Source organism: Chiloscyllium plagiosum, unplaced genomic scaffold, assembly GCF_037043375.1.
Source record: "Chiloscyllium plagiosum isolate Xiang-an unplaced genomic scaffold, Cpla_swu_hap1 HiC_scaffold_12, whole genome shotgun sequence".
Classification (NCBI taxonomy): domain Eukaryota; kingdom Metazoa; phylum Chordata; class Chondrichthyes; order Orectolobiformes; family Hemiscylliidae; genus Chiloscyllium; species Chiloscyllium plagiosum.
The window spans coordinates 89924838-89941779 of NW_028270150.1; the positions used below are offsets into that span (position 1 = coordinate 89924838).

General features: G+C 43.5%; 1 protein-coding gene across 11 annotated transcripts in view; it reads left to right on the forward strand.

Moving 5' to 3' along the window:
* The first annotated feature begins 7998 nt into the window (after positions 1–7998).
* Positions 7999–16942, forward strand: part of zc3h13 (zinc finger CCCH-type containing 13) — a 98782-nt gene continuing 89838 nt past the window's right edge. For 8 of the 11 annotated variants that reach the window (XM_087993045.1, XM_087993053.1, XM_087993050.1 and 5 more), the window contains exons 1-2: positions 8000–8051; positions 9244–9886. The gene's annotated coding sequence lies outside the window, so the exon portion shown is untranslated. Of the gene's footprint in view, positions 8052–9243; positions 9887–10473; positions 10663–13332; positions 13489–16942 lie in introns of those variants that run through there. The other 3 variants (XM_043700326.2, XM_087993046.1, XM_043700327.2) reach the window with 3 other exon arrangements.

Below are 16942 nucleotides of genomic sequence, written 5' to 3' on the forward strand. Positions count from 1 at the left end.
ACATGTTATGTTCGAGCCCGGCTGTGCCTGGAGAAGGAGCATGTGGTGTCCACCAACACCCTTGAGTTGTCCAGGGAGAGGTGGGCGCCGCAGGGAGTGGAGTATTTTATTTCCTCCTCCAACTCTATTTTGGTTCAATCTCTGCCGTCCCCTTCACTTTTTTGATCAAGCAGCATTGCCCTTTGTCACCGGCCACTCTGGTGTTTTATTTCTTTCTGGTGGTGGAATATAAATTAAAATTATGCACTTGTTGTTCTTCAGTGTCCTATACCTGTACACACAAAAAGAAATAAACAGGGGATTTGTGAGGAGGTCACACTAAAAAAAACTAACATGCCACAGTTATAAAATTGCCGATGCACTCAACAGGAAGGTTAAAGATGAATTTAGAGTTAAATAAAAATTGAAATTTCGAGTTAACATAGTGTTAAGACAACTTAATTTAAGCAGAAAAATTTGAGGGGCTTCTGTTACATTAATAAGTATATTTGTTATTAAATGAAAATAACACAGTTTGTATCCTCCACTATGTGAACAAGTGATGGTGTGGAAATGCCAGAGTTGGACTGGGATGGACAAGGTCAAAAAGAAAATCAAATGACATCAGGTTATAGTCCAACAAGTTGATTTGAAATTTGAAACTTTTGGTGTTCAGCTCACGCTTGAGAAAGGAGCTGAGCTCCGAAAGCTTGTGATTTCAAATAAACCTGTTGGACTATAACCTGGTGTTGTTTGATTTTTTGACCTTATGTGTACAAGCTAATGTCACTGCCACAAGAAATTTTAGTTTTAAGAACTGATCAGAACTAGACTAGTGAACATAAGCGGTATAGTTAGTAATTTTACATATGATACCAAAACTGGACAGGATCTTGATCAGATGGACCAATGGGCTGAGGAATAGCAGATGGAGTTTTTTTATAGATATTTTTATTAGAAATTTAACATTTTTACAAGTTTACAAAAATAAACAAAACTCTCAGATATAAACATTGATATACAGTTAGCTCAAATATACAATAGCCAAAATTTAACAAAAACAAAACAAAAAAAAACCCGAAAAAAGAAAAAAAACAAACAAAACTCAACTATCTACTAATCTAACCTACAACTAACCAGAGTGTATATTTAAGTCTCTTACATGCTCGGAATGTGTTAGCATCAGATGTAATAAAACCCGTATTCGTGTGGGATTCCTCCCCCGAGGGGCCCCGGACCAGCCAGGTTTGTAATCTCAATTAAATAAAAGCCCTTGTTAGGATAGCCGATATTTATGTAATTCAAGAAGGGCTGCCATATTTTATAAAATAATTTGGTCTTTCGGTGCACCATATTTGTAAGGAAGTCAAGGGGAATACCTTCCATAATTAGTCTGTGCCAATTTGAAAGTCCAGGGGGGCCCTCAGCCGCCCAGTTCACCAAAATATTTTTCCTTGCACAGGAAGAAAGAATAGAAAATAGTCTCTTCCCGTACGTGTCCGGGGAGGGAAAGTTCGAAAAGCCCAAGAGGAGAGATACAGGGTCCACTTTAATTTCCGTTCCTAAAATTTCTGTCAGGGTACTTGCTACTTTAGTCCAATATCTACGGATCTTATAACAGGTCCATAGACAATGTACAAGAGTGCCCACCTCTATTTTGCATTTAGGACACATTGGAGACGCTCCTGCCTTAAATTTTGCCAATTGAACCGGTGCTATATAGGCCCTATGAAGTATCTTCAGCTGGATAGCCTGGGTTCTGTTACAAATAGTAATTCTTCGAGCATTTTCCCAAATATCATTCCACGTTTCTGTAGAGATTTCTAGTCTCAAATCATGATCCCATGTTTTAAGCAGATTATCCATATCTCCCGATACTTCATCATGTAGTAAATGATAAATAGTACTGACGGAAGATACCCCCACTGGTCGTAGGACACTACATTCTCTATCGGATTTATAAAGACTATCTAATAATGTAGTCTTCTTCTGTATATAATCTCGAATTTGGAATTATCGAAAGAGGTCTCCATTGGGTAATCCGAATTTCTGACGCAGTTGTTCAAAAGACATCAGGACCCCGTCTTTAAATAGATCCCCTAGACATGAGATACCCCTGGATCTCCAGAGTTTAAAAGTGGTATCTGTTAACCCCGGTTGGAATCCCCATGCTCCCACTATCGGTGCATAGGGGGATGTTTTATGTGAATTTCCCTCATTTTGCCGCATTATATTCCAAGCCTTGATTGTATTTAGTATTATAGGGTTTTTACAGTGATCTGTAATGATTTTCCTCTTGTCTGAAAATAAAAGGTTAATAAGTGGGTATTTTACTTGAGAGGCCTCGATGTCCAACCAGATTGATTGTGGATCAGACAAGACCCAATCAGCTATGTAACTTAATAGGGAACTTAACTGATATTTCCTAAAGTCTGGGAAGTCCAATCCACCCCTTGCCTGTGGAAGCTGTAGCTTCTTCAGCTTAATGAGGGGCCGCCTATGATTCCAGATAAAGGAACCCAGCCAGCCATATAATTTACGTAGAGCCATCCTTGGCAGCATCACTGGAAGCATTCTCATAGGATATAGGAGACGGGGCAGGACATTCATTTTAATTAGTGCTATTCTACCCAACCAGGAAATTGGTAGGTCTCCCCATCGCTGGAGGTCCTGCCTTATCCTTTCCAGTAAATGCACAAAATTAGCCTTATACAACTGACCAAATACTGGAGTAATAAAAATGCCTAAATATAAGAAGCCCTCCAGGGACCAGCGAAAGGGAAAAAGGGATCCGTCTGCTAAGCGGGGTATCATAGCAAGGCCACCCATTGGCATAGCCTCCGATTTTGAAAAATTAATTTTATAGCCTGAGAATGCACTAAATGTATTGATAACTTGGATTAGGCGAGGTATGGACATCAGAGGATTACTGAGGAATAGAAGAACATCATCTGCATAAAGGATAATTTTATGTTTACCTGTACCAATCCTCGGGGCCGTTATATTAGGATCAGCTCGTATAGCTTCTGCTAATGGTTCAATTATTAGCGTAAATAACAATGGCGAGAGGGGACATCCCTGACGGCAGCCCCTACCCACACTGAAGCTATCCGAACCTAATCCATTGGTAACCACAACTGCTTTGGGATCACTATACAATGTTGAGACCCATTTGGTAAACACCTGTCCAACGCCAAACCTCTCCAATGTGTAAAACAAATATGACCATTCAACTCTATCAAATGCCTTTTCCGCGTCTAATGAAACCACTACTCCTGGTATCTTTCCCTGATGACAGGCTTGAATCATATTCAGAGCCCTTCTAACATTATTGGATGATCTACGGCCCTTAATAAACCCCGTCTGATCCTCCTTTATAATATGTGGCAGTATCCTTTCTAGTGTCAGTGCTAACGTTTTAGAGAGGATTTTAAAATCTACATTTAGCAAGGATATTGGTCTGTATGATGTACAATCTTCTGGGTGCTTTCCTTTTTTAAGGATAAGAGAGATATTTGCCTCTTTCAGCGAAGGCGGGAGACAGCCCTGACTATATGCATAGTTATACATGTCCATAAGTGGACCAGCCAGTATTTCTGTAAATTCTTTATAGAATTCAGCTTGAAAACCATCTGAGCCCGGCGCCTTACCATTCTGAAGTTGCCTAATTGCATCAAGTATTTCTTGGAGTGTAAGAGGAGCATTTAGGACCGATACTTGTTCCGGAGTTAGGCCTGGAAAAGTCAAATTTTTAAAAAATGACTGCATCCTCCTAGTCCTATCTTCACAATCCTGCGATTTATATAACTCAGAATAAAATTCTCTAAAGATCGCATTAATCTTTTTGTGATCATGAGTCAAAATACCCGTACTTTCCTTGATAGATGTAATAGTCTGAGGGGCCTTTTTTTTCTTTGCAAGAAATGCTAAGTATCTACCCGGTTTGTCGCCATATTCATATAACCTTTGCTTTGCAAATAATATTTCCCTCTTAGCCGTTTGAGTAAGCGTAGTGTTTAGAGCTGTCCTAAGAGCTGTAATCCTTTGCAATTTAATAATAGAAGGTCTATCAGTGTATGCTGTTTCAGCTGCTTTTAAGCGGGCTTCAAGCAGACGCTGTTGTTCTCCCTTCAATTTCTTCTGGGTCGCTGAGTAGGAGATGATCAAGCCTCGCGTGTAAGCTTTGATGGTCTCCCACATCATTGATGGGTTGCTAGCTGTACCTGAATTAATTTCTAAAAAAGTTTTAAATTCTTGAGAGAAGTACTTTACAAATTTACTATCTTTCATTAGGAAGGGGTCCATACGCCAATGCCGAGAGGATGTCCCATTGTTCCTCGCCTTAGTTTCCATATATACAGCAGCGTGGTCGGAAATTGCTATACTACCTATTTTACAGGATGATATGGAATTTAAAAAAAGCGAGGGGGCAAAAAACATATCAATTCTGGTATGACATTTATGTGGATTAGAGTAGAAAGAAAAATCTCTGCCCTGTGGATGAAGACATCTCCATACATCTACTAATCCTAATTCTTTGTTCAGATCCATCAATTGTCTAGATCTGGGAGATACTCCTGCAGTACTCTTGGGAATCCTATCTATTTCCGGATTCATAATACAATTAAAGTCTCCCCCTATAATTATATGACGGGCATCAAAAGCCATCAATTTTGAAAAGTCTTCCGTTATAAATTTAAAGGGGTGTGCCGGGGGGCAGTACAAATTTAAAATCCCATATTCCTCTCCATTTATGAGGGCTTTAATCGAGATATATCGTCCAGATTCGTCTTTTATCTGCTTTAGGATTTTGAAAGGGAAATTCTTCCGAACAAGAATAACAACTCCCCTGCTTTTTGAGCTAAAAGAAGAAAAAAAGGCCTGATCAAATCCACCCTGTCGTAATTTCAAGTGTTCTTTATCTGACAGGTGTGTCTCCTGTAGGAGAGCTATATCAACTCTTTCCTTCTTAAGATTTGATAATATTTTCTTCCTTTTGACTGGCGAATTACTCCCCTTAACCACTTAACCAACTGATCAACCATAATCATCTGGGCAAATCCGAGACCCCTCGGGAGGGGAAACCTTATCCAGAACATCCCGAGCATAGAGCTTATAAAATTTACAAAAATAAAGGCTGTCTAATACACTCTCAACAGTATAATAAAAAACTATTTCTAAATAAAAAAAAATAAAACGTATCTAAGTGGAGATTTTCCCCCTTGTTCCCAGGGGGTGTCACTTCCTCTCCAAAAGTCCATCATATCCTCTCCCAACCAATGCCCCACCCTTGACCCAGGCGCTCCTCAATAAAATGAGGAGAATTCAATATAATACAAAGCTAGAGTTAACAGTGAGCTACCCCCACCGATACCAACACCTGGGTCTATTTGGTAATGTTAATACCAAATATAAACATATAACTATAAAATTACCACCTCAACAAATAATAATTAAATATAATAATACAAAATAACAAGGGGAAAACAACCCCACTCCTGGAGACAGAGGTAAAATTGAATAAGGTAACCACTTCCCCCCACCAACATTAACCAAACCTCCCAGCTTTTATATATATATATATATACACACATATACATACATCCCTCATGTATACATAAAATAATAACAGAAAACAACCCGGGGGGGGGGGAGAAAATCAAATCCCTCTCCCCACCCCCCATGATAATATTAAACAGTAAGGTAAGAGAAAAAAAACAAGGGGGGGATACAAACCAAAGCGGGGGGAAAGGCAGACCAACATCCATTATGTCTTACAGTTTATCTAAGAGAGTCCAAGAATTCCTTAGCCTTTTCTGGTGATCCAAAGTTATATACGGATCCTTCATGTTTAAAGCGTAGCGTCGCTGGGTAGCATAAGGCGTACTGAATATTTAAGTCCCTTAAACGCTTCTTCGCCTCGTCGAATGCCTTCCTCTTTCGAACCAGAGCCGGGGAAAAGTCCTGGAATAACATGATCTTGGATCCTTTGTAGATCATAGCTTGGGGGTCTTTTCCGAGATTTCTAGAGGCTTCTAGGAGTATCTGCATCTCCTTGTAGCTCTGCAGCCGGAACAGGACCGGGTGTGGGCGCTGGTTCGAGCCGGGCCCGCGTATTGCGACCCGATAGGCCCATTCTACCCTTCCCTGGCCTGATCCAGCTTCCAGATTTAAAAGCTGTGGCAGCCACTGCTCCAGGAATGCTGTAAGCTGGCCTTCCTCTACCCGTTCGGGAAGGCCCAGCAAACGAATATTTTTTCGATGACCTCGATTATCGAGGTCGTCAATATGATTTTCCAAGGTCCGGACTCACTGCTCGAGAGTCCGGACCTGATCCACGGCCGATTGAGTGGTATTTTCGGAGGTCGCGGCCTTTAACTCCGCCCCTCTGACTCGGCGTTCAATTTCTTGGATTTCTCGGTCGTGCTTCTGCAGCGCGGCCGAGAGCAAGTCCCAACGATTTCTGGATTCTGCAATAAAGGCATCGATCTTCGAGTCCAGCTTGGAAAGCATTTCTGCAAGGCTTGTTACTGTTGGTAAGTCCCCCGGGGCGGCTGTGGACACCTCTGCTGCTGCTGGAGAGGGTGGGGGAGGGGTTCCTGCTTGCTGAGAGCTGCGGGCTCCCTTCCCTTTAGTCATTTTTACTTAGGATTAAATTGTTTAAATATAATATTACACAACTAATTAAATTACACAACTGTTATAAATGATTTGTTGAGCATGGTAGGGGGTGGGTGACCCACTGTACCTAAGTCTTGGGAGGAGCACTATAGACTCAGTCTTGCCGGGTCGCCACCATCTTGGATCCCCCAGCAGATGGAGTTTAATTTAGATAAATGAGAAGTGCTGCATTTTGGAAATGCAAATCAGGGCAGGACTTACACACTTAATGGTAAGGTGCTGAACAAAGAGACCTTGGAGTGCAGGTTCATAGTTCCTTGAAAGTGAAGTCGCAGGTAGATAGGATAGTGAAGAAGGCGTTTGATTTGCTTTCCTTTATTGGTCAGAGCATTGAGTATAGGAGTTGGGAGGTCATGTTGCAGCTGTATTTTTAGGCCACCTTTGGAATGTTGTGTGCAATCCTGGTCTCCCTCCTGTAGGAAGGATGATATGAAACTTGAAAGGGTTCGGAAAAGATTTACAAGAATATTACCAAAGTTGGAGGGTTTGAGGTATAGGGAGAGGTTGATTAGGCTGGGGCTGTATTCTCTGGAGCATTGGAGGCTGAGGAGTGACCTTATAGAGGTTTATAAAATAATGAGGGGCATGGGTAGGGTAAATAGACAAGGTCTTTTCCCTGGGGTGGGGGAGTCCATAAGTAGAGGGCTTAGGATGAGAGGGGAAAGATATAAAAGGGACCGAAGGGGCAACATTTCATGCAGAGGGTGGTGCGTGTATGGAATGAGCTGCCAGAGGATGTGGGGTCGAGAGTGTGGTGCGGGAAAAGCACAGCAGGACAGGCAGCATCCGAGGAGCGGGAAGATCGACGTTTCAGGCAAAAGCCCTTCATCAGGAATCGGGTGCTGCCTGACCTGCTGTGCTTTTCCAGCACCACACCCTTCACTCTAATCTTCAGCCTCTGCAGTCCTCACTTTGTGCCAGAGGAAGTGGCGGAGGCTGGTACAATTACAGCATTTAAAAGGCACCTGGATGGGTACATGAATGGGAAGGGTTCAGTGGGAAATGGGCCAAGTGCTGGCAAATGGGACTAGATTAGTTTAGGATACCTGGTCGGCCACGGACGGTCCTGTTAAGTGAATGTGATCGAACATGCCGCGAGTGAACTGGACCCCCTGACTTTGGCAGGAGGAGGAGGAGGAGGAGTTCGAATTTGCGGGCACCCTCCGGGTCACCCCCGCGCCGGGGTCCTCCTGGGGCGGGCGGTCGCTCGTCGATGACGTCAGGGCGTCGCTCCGGTGACGGAGGAAGCAGCAGCAGCAACGGGGGCAGCGGCGAGGGCCTCGGCTGTCGGTAGCCGGACACCCCCCCCCCGCCTCCCCGCATTCCCGCTGCCCCCTCCCACCCCCCCTCCCCTTCTCAACTCCGCCGGCGGCATCTCCAACCGCTCCCAGGTGCGTGCAGTCAGCGGGCCTCACGGGCAGGCAGCAGGGGACCGCCGGGCTCCACCGGACAGACAGGAGGCGGCGGCGGTGAGGGCGAGGGCGCGGGCGCCTCGGCATGTGGGCCCGGCCCGCCTCCTGCCGTTAGGCTACAGCGGGGGAGGGGGTGGGTGGTGGTACAAAGGGTCTCTGAGGAGCTGTATCTTCCTTCAGCTTCTAGAATCCAGCGTGTTTTGTTTTAGGAAGGATACCGGGCTGTATCCAGTCAGACACACGATTAAACCCCCCACCCCCGGCAGAGGCTGGAATCTAGACAGACGGTCAGGAGAGAGTGAGGACTGCAGATCGGAGTCGACAGTGTGTGTGTGGTGCTGCAAAAGCAAAGGAGTGATTCCTGATGAAGGGCTCCTGCCCTCCCCAAACGTCGATTCTCTTGCACCTCAGATGCTGCATGACCTGCTGTGCTTAGATTAGATTAGATTAGATTACTTACAGTGTGGAAACAGGCCCTTCGGGCCAACAAGTCCACACCGACCCGCCGAAGCACAACCCAACCAGATCCATTCCCCTACACCTAACACTATGGGCAATTTAGAATGGCCAATTCGCCTGACCTGCACACTTTGGACTGTGGGAGGAAACCGGAGTACCCGGAGGAAACCCACGCAGACACGGGGAGAATGTGCAAACTCCACACAGTCGCCTGAGGTGGGAATTGAACCCCGGTCTCTGGTGCTGTGAGGCAGCAGTGCTAACCACTGTGCCACCGTGCCGTGTTCCAGCACCACACACTCTGGAGACAGGCAGGAGGATGGAATAACACAGGGAGCCGGACAGTATCGCGCGAGGTGTGGAGGGACCCACCTTTCGGGGATGTAACCCTCCTTCAGGACCTGAACTGTTGACTTCTCCACCACCCCTGACGCTGCCTGGCTTCCTGTGTCCTCCCAGCCTCCTGTTTTGTCTGCTTACTGAAACCTATGGATCTGGAGCTGCTGGTTTTGGACTGGGTTGGACAACGTTTAAAAATTGCACAGCACCTGGTTATAGGCCAACAGGTTTATTTGGAAGTACAAGCTCTCGGGGGCTACTCCTCTATTCCTCTCCCTCATCTTTCTCCTCCTTTCCCCGTCCTCCCTTTCTCACATTCAGAAGGACTCACTTACAAAATTCATATTATCTGTTGCCCTCCTTGCCCTGGCAGCTCCAGCTGGAAGCGTGTATTAAAACGGGTTTGAATGGCCCTCTCCTCACCCATGAAGCGTCCTGGAAAAAAAAGAGTGGAAACAAAAACAGAAATTGCTGGAAAAAGGTTCAGGGCTGGCAGCACCTGTGGAGAGAAATTACAGAGTTAACCATTCTGAGTACGATGACCCCCTTCCTCAGCCCTCTAAAGAGAGAGGATTTCATCCACGCGGGGTGGTCGTCAAGATGTCTCCCAAGTGTTTCACAGCCAGTGAATTACTTCGGAAGTGTCATCATTTTTTGTTTGCGTGTCGAAGGGGAACGGCAGCTGATTCCGGGCTCACCAAGCTCCCACCGACTGCAATGACCAGATGATCTTTTTTTTTGTGATGTTGATTGAGGACAGATATTGGGAGAAAGTGAGGACTGCAGATGCCGGAATTTCTGATGAAGGGCTTATGCCCGAAACATCGATTCTGCTGCTCCTCGGATGCTGTCTGATCTGTGCTTTTTCAGCACCACTCTGAGGACAGATATTGGCCAGGAACCGAGGACAGCACCCCTGCTCTTCTTCGCAACAGTGCCTGAGATCGTTTTGCATCCGCCCGTCTGGCAGATGGTGCCTCAATTTGACTTCTCATCCAAAAGACACCTCTGACAGGGTAGTACTCCCTCACTATTGCACTGGAATCTCAGCCTTGTATTTAAGTCTGAGAGTAGCTATATACTTGTGATTCATTGGCAAGTGCTATCAATTGGTCCGCATTTGATATTGTGAGGTAGCAATTATTCTTAACTAGTAGAAGCATCTATGTCACTTGTGCATGCTGGCATAGGTTTCCATTCCTTTGAAGTCACGATGTACAATCGACAATGATGTGATAGCACCAGTTTTGTGCTGCACTTTTGGGGTTGGTTAGTTCAGTTGGCTGGATGGCTGGTTTTCAATACAGAATGATGTCAATACCATGGGTTTAATTCTTGCACCGGGTTGAGGTTACCATGAAGGACTGTCCATCCCAACCTTTCCCCTTGCCTGAGACATGGTGACCCTTAAGTCTAAACCACCACCTCTAATGAGTGGGCTGCCAAATGGTCCAGTAGGACTATGGTGACTTTCACCCTGCTCCACAACTGACAACAAATCCCCCCCCCCCCCCCCCCCTCATTCCAAATGCTTTGAAATCACTGGACACCGGACTTTGAACTGATTTGATCTCTGATCTTAGGAAGTCAAACCACCAACTGGGGAAGTACACTACTTTATTGAGGTGCTATGATTCCAGATTGACATCCTGGTACAGGTGCAATCCCTGTTTTCAATAGAACGTCCTGTATTTGACATCATGGAATGAGATCTATACCTTTCAAGGAATATTCCGTGTGGGTAATCCAAGAAACAATATTCTCCTCAACTTTGTTTCCTGTTTAATCTTTGGTAAGCCTGCCAATGCAGCCAAGTACCAGGACGACATGCTGCAAAGATTTTATTTGAAAGCCTAGTGTCATGCTTCTCATGCTTGACAGTTGAGAAAATCCTTGTGTTTCTCTTAAAAGTTATGGAGCCTTAGAGCACAGAATGAGATTATTGCCCATTGTGCTTGAGAGTTGGGGATTTCAGATTCACCATGTTCCTCTAATGGGGTCTTTTAAAATGAGTATGCCGATATATTTCCCACTAATTTTTAAACCCCAGTTCTTTTTTTGCAGAGGTTGTTGTGTATTTAAGAGTTTAGTGCATGATGGCATTTGAAGGGTAAACCTTCCCTCAACCACTTTCATGTTAATTGCATGTTCCAGTTTTCCGTTTAAGTTCTTTGAAAAGCTGAGGCATATTAAAAAAAAAAAATTCTCCTGTGGCTTTATTGGTGACAGCAATGTATAGTTTTCCCGCACATACCAGGATTCCAGCTGAATTCTGCCAGGGTGCTGATAAGGGTGCAACGATTGGTTTTGACATCCAGGGTTAAGGAACAGAATAATGGTTTTGTCAGACTATTTGCTTGAAATACATCAGTGTCCGTGTGGTATGAGGGAAGGGTTATTCTCAACTGATGTGCTATGTGGTCAAACACATTGCAAACTCCACAAGCAGGCAGGGCATTAGAGAGCAAATGATAGAGTGAAACTGTGCCCCAAATTGGTAGTTTGTTGATTCTTTTACAAAGGAGAAAACTGAAGGGCAGAGGAGGGTAAAAAGAAATTGCCAAATATCAGATTGGATGAATTCAATATAGCTCGAAGTAGGGTGTTGTGTGGAGCTCACAAGATAAATATGAACCAGAAAAACCATTTGTAGCTCATCCATCCAGCAGGGGCTAGATAGTTTATTTTCCTGACTATCAGCTCCTGGCCCACCCAAGATCTCATGATTTCTTAGTGACTATTCAGCTTTTACCTGATGCTTTGTCTGAAAAACCTTTGTGAAGAACTTCCAGATGCCAATCCTAAGTTTGCCTTTTACAAGTTTAGACTTGAATCCTATTGCCTTACTGGCAATAGGTTTGATGTCTGCTAGTTTTGTATGCCCTTCACTCTTGGTGTTTTTATGTAATGCATACACAGTATGTACTGTGAAATTCATTTTGAACTACCAACTCACCTCGTATCAAGAAAGGCCAAGTTTTTTTGTGTGACTTCATGGGTAAATGCAGCCTCTAATGTAAAGTGCAACCATGGAAACTGTTGCATTGCTAAGTTTGGTTTAGGCTTGATTGGCTGGTTTTCACTGGGTTGATGCTTGGGTGTGAAATGTAAGTAGAAATTGCTGAAAAAACTCAGCAGGCCTATCAGCATCTGTGGAGACAAGGCAGAGTTGATATTTCGGATCCAGTGACCCACCTTCAGAAATGGACCTAAAACATCAACTCAGTTTTGTCTCCACAGATTTTGTCAGACCTGATGGGTTTTTCCAGCAATTTCAGCTTTTTGTTTCTGATTTCCAGCATCAGACATTCTTTGCTTTGTTGTTATGATGCTTGGTGTGCTTGGACTGGGAAAAGGAAGGATTCACCAGGGCTCCTATTCATGATCAATATCTAGGGATCCTGCTTGAATGTCAAGGGGCACAGGATTGGGCTAATTTCCAAATATCTCGTGTGATCTGTAGATGCTCATCTGCATTGATGTATGATTCCGTGAAGTGCTATTGCCGAGTTTATGGAGATGTTTGGGATGCAGCTAACTAAGGCAATATCGGAAATTTATCTTTAAAAACACTTGCCAGATCATTTTGCCTTCACACAGTTTAAAATTTGTACTTACATTTTACCAAAGCAGTTTTCAAGCTTAGCTCCTGGAAACTGTCTCAGGATTTCTTTTCTAACACAGTTCTTCCTGTTGTGTCTGCCTACTGTTTAAATGGTTAGTCGGTTAAATTCTGAGTCAGTATTTGGGCTGATTGCTGAATAGAATTTCAATACATTGCGTTAAAGTTTGAGAAAACCCCCATTATTTCTTGTGATCAGAGAATAAACCTTTCACAAAACCCAGTTGCAGTGGTGATCACTTGCGAATGAGTATGATTGTCCACCCCTGAAAATCTATGTTGCTGGTCAGTGGGTCCTTGCATGGCTGATGAGCCCAATCCTAGAGTTGCCTCTCTCTCTGCACACTTCACCAGTGTTTCTGTGAGGTGGAATTGGTCTTTGGAGTTGACATCATTAACGTTCCTTTCTCCAGTTCCTTTTCTGTACTTCCTCTTGCCATAGAGATGTACAGCATGGAAACAGAGCCTTCGGTCCAACCTGTCCATGCCGACCAGATATCCCAACCAAATCTAGTCCCACCTATCAGCACCAGGCCAATATCCCTCCAACCCTTCCTATTCATATACCCATCCAAATGCCTCTTAAATGTTGCAATTGTACCAGCCTCCACCACATCCTCTGGCAGCTGTTCTCAAAGAATTGTCTCTCTACATACAGGAGGTTTCTCCAAGCTGGTTTCTTCTGAATGAGGGTCTCCCATGCATTGATGTTTATGTTGTAATTCTTGAAGCTTTCAGGGAGTGTTTGAAACTCTTCCTTTGCCTTTCCATAGTTTGTCACTAATTTCTGCATTCAAGAGGGTCAAGTGTTCCACTGATCCTGAGAGTGATGCGATCGAGAGTTCTCAACTCCTGGCAGGCTCTCCCATGACTGTAAGATCGGAGGGGAGGAACCAGGCAAAGTGCCATCCAAAGGCAGTCCTTAGTGGTGATTCAGGTGAAAGATACTTGCGTGATATCAACGGCTGTGATGGCAGGTGAAGGCTGCAGCAATAGGTAGGTTCTCAATCGTCAGGGTCTCCTTGCCACTGGAAAGGAATGTTCCTTCTGTCAAGGACTGTGTGTGTCTGCTGATGTGCAACAGCATTCCCAAGGTTAAAAGATGTCTCACCCAAGACATCTATCTTGAGGAATTTACAAAACTGATGTAAGGGTCAAAGGTAAGAATTCCTCCCAGTTCTCTGTTACATCTCCCATAAAAGGCAATACGTTGCAAATTGTTGGACAAGTTCAGAGATCGAAGTGTTTGTGTCAGTAAAGGAATTGTCAGTTGAGTTGCTGGTGTTGATTGATGTGTCCTCCTCCCTGCACCCCCCCCCCCCCCCCCCCCCCCCCCCCTCCCTCCCTCTCTCTCTCCCTCCAGTTGCTTATTTGAGTTTTTGTTGTTGCAGCAATCTACATCACTTTTCTGTGAGATTAAAATACTCAGTTTGGATTAATGGAATCTACTGCATTGAGTTATGGTACTTATTAGAGCATAGAGTCCAATTTAGAAATTGCAAGCATGCTAGCAATAATTAGATGTTTCATATAATTCCTCTTTTCAATAAATTTTCCTAAGATCTTACTTGACTGATAGTGGCAAGCCAAGTTAATTTATTTTAACTGGTCATGGTGCAAAGCTAATAATAGTTTTGTAGATATCTTGCTTTCCACTCACCTGGGAGTTAAACTCTTATGTTTTGACTTGAGCAGTGCCATTCCCTCAAAGCACTTTTGAAGACAATGGAATTCCGTCCTTCGGAGTATGGTTATTGAAGCTTAGCAGGAGGACTGTACTTTTAACTCTTTCCCAGGATATGAGAATCGTTAGCCATTTCCTCAGCTTGAACTGAGTTGCTTGCTTGGCCATTTCAGAGAGCAGTTAAGTATTGGCCATGTCACTGGGTGTGGAGTTCTGTGGAGACCAGACCAGGCAGCTGGGCGGCACGGTGGCTCAGTGGTTAGCACTGCTGCCTCACAGCATCAGGGTCCCAGATTTGATTCCAGCCTCGGGCGATTGTCTGTGTGGAGTTTGCACATTCTCCCTGTGTCTGCGTGAGTTTCCTCTGGATGCTCCAGTTTTCTCCCACAGTCCAAAGATGTGCAGGTTAGGTGAATTGGCCATGCTAAATTGCCCATAGTGTTAGCTGCATTAGTCAAGGGAAATGTGTCTGGGTGGGTTAGTCTTTGGAGGGTTGGTGTGAACTTGTTGGGCCAAAGGGCCTGTTTCCACACTGTAGGGAATCTAATCTAATCTAATCTTTCCTTTGCTAAAAGACATTATGAATCAGATGGAAGTAGAGTCATAGAAATGTACAGCATGGAAACAGACCCGTCGTTCCAACCTGTCCATGCCGAGCAGATATCCCAACCCAATCTAGTCCCACCTGCCAGCACCCGGCCCATATCCCTCCAAACCCTTCCTATTCATATACCCATCCAAATGCCTCTTAAATGTTGCAATTATACCGGCCTCCTCCACTTCCTCTGGCAGCTTATTCCATTTTCACGATCAGTGATTCCTGATTAACTTTTAATTGCAGATTTATTGAATATTCTGTTTCTTGCTTTTATTTTTATGCTTGTTATCAAGACTTTGGTATTTGCTGACTGCAAATGTCTAGTCTTCGAGACTCTCAGATGAAGACTGAACTGAATCCAATGTCTTGGCTTTGGCATTAATACTCAGAGCCAAATCTGAAGTGGATTAAGAGACCCAGAAGATCTGCACATTAGAAGCATGACTTGCTAGTGCTTTTGATGAAGTAATCCTGAGGAGAATCTTGATGTATTGCACTCAGTTTACTACCTGTGTGGGAGCTTGCTCTTCAGTTTGGTGTATTACTTGGATTCCATATTGTTAATGATATGTGAGGTATTTAATGATGTCAACCCATTCTTCAACTTAGATGAGCACAGTTAATTATGTCAACAACTCTTGCTAAAACTGTACGTCACCTTCGGAGGGTTTTTTGGAGGGGGCTGGGGGTTTGATATTGACGGGAATATTGAAACATTTCTGGGTATTTCCAAGAAAGGGTTTACTGAAATAGAGACAAGTTAATCTGGGTAGAGGTAATATCTAAGAATATCAAATTGGCGAAAAGAACCTTTGAGGCACGTATGTGAATGCTGAAAATTGGAGGAAGTTCTTAAACTTTAAATCAGTGCTATTGACTGTGTAAAACCGCAAACAATATAGAGTTTTCGATGTTGAAGGGACAATTTGCTGCTCAATTTCAGTTTAGTCGTGCGTGGTATGTGTTTGAATGTTGAAGAATATTTGTGTGTGGGAGAAATAGAATATCAGCTATTCAGTAGACTGTTGAAGTAAAGAATTGTACCTCATTGAAACCTCATGTGAGGTTCTAAACCCTTGCATACAACAGTGGGTTCTACCCGACCCAGGTTTGGAGCTAATATAAAATGTGCTGAAGTTGAGAAGGAATGGATCAGGAACCATACTTCAGTCCAAGACAACTAGGAGTTAGTGATACAGTGAAAAGCAAAATGTATTTTTGAACCGTTGGATGACATTTTGTCAGTAAATATACGTAATATAGTTGGAGCAATGCATATCTGAGTTTGCATGCTGCATGTCAATGTCTGTAGTGACTTTGTCATGCAGCCTCTTTAGTTGTGAATGTGAGCAGGCTGTGCTGCTAAAATCAGAAGGGAATACAGAGAGGCAAAAAGCATAACACCTGTCCTTTTATAGTTTGCATGTGCATTTTAGTTTGGGAGGATACTCAATCAGTCATCTACTCTCAGTTCCTCTATAAATTGGAGGGTATACAGAGTATTTTGCATTTTTTGTGAAACATTCAGCATAGCATAAATAAGATAAGTGAAATTTGAGTATGCAAGAAAGTTCAAATAGTTTATTGCTCTCTACTGGTGCCCAACCATTTTTTTTAATGCAGTTCTTTTGCTCTTTGTGTGTTCCCCTTCTTAGGCTTTCCTTTTCACCTTGCATGTAGTTGCAAACATTAATGTATTTGTGTTAGTCAGTTTTCAGATCAACCATTTTATCATATGATCTAGTTAGTATATTGTTAGAATAAGCTATACCAGATTTGAACTTTAACCAGCTGAATTCACAGCCCCACCTATTTCTGAGTTCCATTTGGAAATATTCTTCTGTGCGCACAAACTGTTAGATTCTATTTTGACAGTTTTGGTTGTGATCCAGTGCCTTTGTTAAATGCTTATATTTTGGATGTGAGTTTGGATGGTGACTATTAGTAGATACTTGTCCTGTTGAGAATCATATGGCCATGCCTAGTCCAATCCCATTAACACAATATGAGCGTGTTCATTTTCCTTCATAGATCACTGGAAATTGTTCAAATAGAAGTTCTGACTGAACACATCTCTCTGCCTCAGAGGTGCTGAGGTTAATTACAGAATTCCAAATGGGTGCCCAGATTCAGATCAGTGCATGTTAGAAATTGAGTTTGAGTCTTTC